A 5262-nucleotide genomic window follows, 5' to 3' on the forward strand; every position below is an offset into this window, starting at 1 on the left:
GCAGCTTTTTCCATATATTTGGGCACCTAAGGTGATTTTCAAAAACATCTAGACACCTAACATCCATTGAAATCAATGAGTTTTAGGTGCATAGTTAATTTAAAAAAAAATCCCACTAGGTACCTGAATACCTTGAAAATTTTGACCGAATGCACCTTAGTCCAGCTAGCATAACTCAAAATGTCACAGTTGCTGTCAACGGGTCCAGATCTCCAGCTAGTGTAAATCAGCAGTGTCAGTGCGATGCATTCCTGCCACTGTAAAATGCTGTAGTTCCGCTGAAGTAAATGTACTCTAATGTAAATCTATGTCTATTGAAGTCCATAGTTCTGCCTCAATTTACACCACCTGTGGACCTGGCTTAGAAGGAGCAAGGGAGGTAAGAATCAGGTGAACTCTGGGAATAATTATTGTTCTGTGGTGAAAGGAAAGATTTTCTTGAAGGCTATGTTGACCTCCTTATTGCACAGTCTGTAGATGAGAGGGTTCAGGGTGTGAGTCACTAGTGCGTACATTACTGCTGCCATCCTGTTGTTATTCAGAGAGTTATTGGAGGATGGCTGGATGTAGGCATCGAAGATGGCGGAGTACTACAAGGTGACCACGAGCAGGTGGGAGGAGCAGGTGGAGAAGGCTTTCTGCTTCCCTTTGGAGCTCTGGATTTTCAGGATGGTGATGATGATGAAGCCATAGGACACGGTGATCAGCAGGAAGTTCATGATGACCAGGAAGATGTCTGCCATGTACATTGAGATAGGCTGAGCTGCAGGACAGTGACAGCATTGTTGGGACCTCGCAGAAGAAATGCTAGATGAGGTTGGGTCTGCAAAAATCCAGGCACATCATGAGCAATACGTTCACCAATGTATCGAAGACAGTGACAGCCCAGATACCGGCTGCTAAACTGACGCAAATTCTCTTGCTCATCAGGTTGACATACCTCAAGGGGTGGCAGATGGCTAAATACTGGTCATTCGACATGATAGTGAGCAGCACAAGCTCCGTCGCTGCTGACAAAGTGAAGAAAAAGAGCTGGGCCATGCAGCCATCAAAGGAGATGGTTTTCTTCTTCTGTACCAGGGTTTCCAGCATTTTTGGCAGAACCGAGGAACTGCTAATAATGTCGAGGGTGGTCAAATTGACGATGAGGAAGTACATAGGGGTGTGGAGAGGCGGGTGGGTGACAATAGCCATAATGATCAGGTAATTGCCCATGATGACTACTATATAAATGCATAGGAATAGTGCAAAAAACAAGCCCTGGTGGTGAGGATGGTCAAAGAGGCCCAGCATGATGAATTCGGTCACCCTGGTGTGGTTACTGCGTTCCATTACTTAAGTGTTCCTTCTGCAGGAACAAAGATTAAAGTTGCTGTCAGGTGTTGTAGCAACAATTACGGCAATATGGTGACTGACACATCTAGAATGACTGAGAGAGAGAGAGAGAGAGAGAAATCTTGTTTTACTCTAGACATTTCACACAATATGAACAAACTTAGCTATATTAAAATATGTTAGCATAATAATCTGTCTCAGCTACTAAATCTACATTCTCCTGATACTTGATTCAAGGAGGGAAAAATAACACTCTTGATTTTCTCAAATAGAGGTGTGTGAAGTCATTGGGAATGTTTCCATCAATGGCATCAGTTAGGAGTTCACAACATAATCTTAAACATCATTCATACACCAGTATTCTTATTATTAACCAGGATTCTACTTTCTAAATGAATTTATCAAAATCGATCTGTTGCAATATAGGATGCTGTTAGTGTGTGTGACTTATACCACACATCTAATACAAAACATAATAATATGTTTATTTCTGTAGAATCAAGGTGCACTGCAAATGGACTGGAATCACCTTTAAGGGACCCTTGTGTAAATCAGAAAAAGCTCCATTGCAGTGAATGTGGATGATTCCCCACTCACTGGATTTCTCTGTTATACAACTAGTGTAAATGAGAGGGGAATCGTGCCTCCAAAATTTGATTTTTTATGATACGCCACATGGCAAGATGTTGCTTCATTATTAGGAGTATCATTCACATGATTTGACAAGTACTCTGTATTGTATCACAATTATGTCTCCCTTTACTGTCTTCAGGCTTCTCTAATCTTATTACTACTTTATGGCTTCTGCTGATTTTCCTCTTGCTCCTACTGTAGGAAATCAGGAGTATCTCCTCTGAAGTTAAGGGAGTTATTGAATTGTAGAAATGATGAAAATGAGAAGACCATCAGGGTAAACAAATCAAATTTATCATGAGATCATATTAGACTAATTTATCTTATTTCATATTAGAATATTTTTTAAAGAAATTGTCACCCTTTGCATCACATTTCCAATGTGATTGCACATTTTTCAGTGCACAGACAATAGGTGGGGAATCTTCCACTGTTTCTATTAATGTTACAACATTATATCTCTATTGACTTTAGACTCAGCTACAATTACAGGAACTCCACTGATGTATGTGAATTTACATTAGATTTGTATTGGTCAAATTCAGATCAAAATATGAAAGAGTGGTGTAAATGAGTATTCCTTCAAAGAATATTTAGCGAAACTGAAAAAAATACAACAAACCACATGAATGAAATTCAGCTCAATTTTGAAAAGAGTATAAAGCAATTAATCACTCAATTCTCATTAGATTTCACTGGGTGTTGGTGCCTAACTGTCTTAGAAAATTTGAAATACCAGCCTAAAAAAGTCGGAAAATTCCATTTAGAAGCATGAATTTTGAGCAAGCAAGCAAGAGGAATATTCTTACCTCTCACTGAATCTTCCAATACAATGAACAAAGCTGGAGTTTCAATACAGACTCCAAATGAGTTATGACTTACTGAAGACTACAGGCCAGTCAGCCTCACCTCAGTCCCCGGAAAAATCATGGAGCAGGTCCTCAAGGAATCAATCCTGAAGCACTTACACGAGAGGAAAGTGATCAGGAACAGTCAGCATGGATTCACCAAGGGTAGGTCATGCCTGACTAATCTAATAGCCTTCTATGATGAGATTACTGATTCTGTGGATGAAGGGAAAGCAGTGGATGTATTGTTTCTTGACTTTAGCAAAGCTTTTGACACGGTCTCCCACAGTATTCTTGTCAGCAAGTTAAAGAAGTATGGGCTGGCTGAATGCACTATAAGGTGGGTAGAAAGTTGGCTAGATTGTCGGGCTCAACGGGTAGTGATCAATGGCTCCATGTCTAGTTGGCAGCCGGTGTCAAGTGGAGTGCCCCAGGGGTCGGTCCTGGGGCCGGTTTTGTTTAATATCTTCATAAATGATCTGGAGGATGGTGTGGATTGCACTCTCAGCAAATTTGCGGATGATACTAAACTGGGAGGAGTGGTAGATTCACTGGAGGGCAGGGATAGGATACAGAAGGACCTAGACAAATTGGAGGATTGGGCCAAAAGAAACCTGATGCGGTTCAATAAGGATAAGTGCAGGGTCCTGCACTTAGGACGGAAGAACCCAATGCACAGCTACAGACTAGGGACCGAATGGCTAGGCAGCAGTTCTGCGGAAAAGGACCTAGGGGTGACAGTGGACGAGAAGCTGGATATGAGTCAGCAGTGTGCCCTTGTTGCCAAGAAGGCCAATGGCATTTTGGGATGTATAAGTAGGGGCATAGCGAGCAGATCGAGGGACGTGATCGTTCCCCTCTATTCGACATTGGTGAGGCCTCATCTGGAGTACTGTGTCCAGTTTTGGGCCCCACTCTACAAGAAGGACGTGGATAAATTGGAGAGAGTCCAGCAAAGGGCAACAAAAATGATTAGGGGTCTGGAACACATGACTTATGAGGAGAGGCTGAGGGAACTGGGATTGTTTAGTCTGCGGAAGAGAAGAATGAGGGGGGATTTGATAGCTGCTTTCAACTACCTGAGAGGTGGTTCCAGAGAGGATGGTTCTAGACTATTCTCAGTGGTAGAAGAGGACAGGACAAGGAGTAATGGTCTCAAGTTGCAGTGGGGGAGGTTTAGGTTGGATATTAGGATAAACTTTTTCACTAAGAGGGTGGTAAAACACTGGAATGCATTACCTAGGGAGGTGGTAGAATCTCCTTCCTTGGAAGTTTTTAAGGTCAGGCTTGACAAAGCCTTGGCTGGGATGATTTGATTGGGGATTGGTCCTGCTTTGAGCAGGGGGTTGGACTAGATGACCTCCTGAGGTCCCTTCCAACCCTGATATTCTATGATTCTATGATTCTAAGACAATTTTTCTTCATATATAGTAGCCTTCTGTAGGGAGATCTTCTATCCCTTGTGAATCTGGGCAAGAGTTCACTCTCAAACAAGGCCTCCAAGGAGAAGGAAAATGGCAATCATCTCAATCAACAGAAATAGAGTTTCCAGATTAAATTGACAAAATTCCTCTTGAGGTTAGGCCCCGAATTTTCCAGGAGAAAACAGTGTTATCACCAAGGTATTTCTTTCTGAACAAAGTGCTACCAGTAGAGATAGATTCTGTATTCATCAGTCATGCTGAGTAGATAAATTCTCAGGGGAAAGTCTGGGTCCCATTCATGGGAGTCACCTGGAAGGTTGACCTTGGCTTCAATGGGGCCTGGATATCACCCTTAGACTTCTTCTACTATCAATGATCCTTAGTCCACATCGAATGATCAGAGCTGATTCTCCATGGTAAAGGCCTCCAACATCTTCACTAATACACTGGATAGGCCAACTTCTGATAACACTGAGTATTGTCTTACTTCTCTGTTAGTCCTGTGAAGTCAATAGGACAGATGTTAAGCTGATGTCAATCTGCTTCATTCGCTCAAAGGCAACAGGCCAGATTGCCAACTGGTGTAAATCCACACAACACCTTCAAAATCAATGGAGCAGCCCACCAAAGCTCCACTGATTTGACTCTGTTGCATAACAGTTATGGATTCAATGGAGCTACACCGGGGTGTTACTGTATGCAAAGCCTGAAGATAGTGCAGCTGTTGAGATGTTCATGAGAGCCAAATTTGGTTTACAGAATAATCCTATGTAGGAAAGAAAATCCATACTGAGTTTCAGATCAGACAGAGTTTTTTCAGGGGCGGCGGTGACAAAGGGGAAAATCTTTTAACTTGTATAAACCCCATTACATCCAAGCACTTAAGGACATGCTTGACTCAGTGTATAAGTCATCTCCTGGACTTCCATGGACCACTCACGTGCTTAAAGTGAAGCAGATAAATCTTATATTAGGGCCATAAATGTCATCCATAGTTATAGTGTCATCATACTTATGGAAAC

At 42.1% G+C, this 5262-nt stretch overlaps 1 pseudogene; it reads right to left on the reverse strand.

Annotated features, from left to right (window-relative positions):
- Window positions 1-407: 407 nt before the first annotated feature.
- LOC119567854 lies at window positions 408-1332 on the reverse strand (annotated as a pseudogene).
- Window positions 1333-5262: the final 3930 nt, after the last annotated feature.

This window comes from Chelonia mydas, chromosome 13, assembly GCF_015237465.2.
Source record: "Chelonia mydas isolate rCheMyd1 chromosome 13, rCheMyd1.pri.v2, whole genome shotgun sequence".
NCBI lineage: Eukaryota > Metazoa > Chordata > Testudines > Cheloniidae > Chelonia > Chelonia mydas.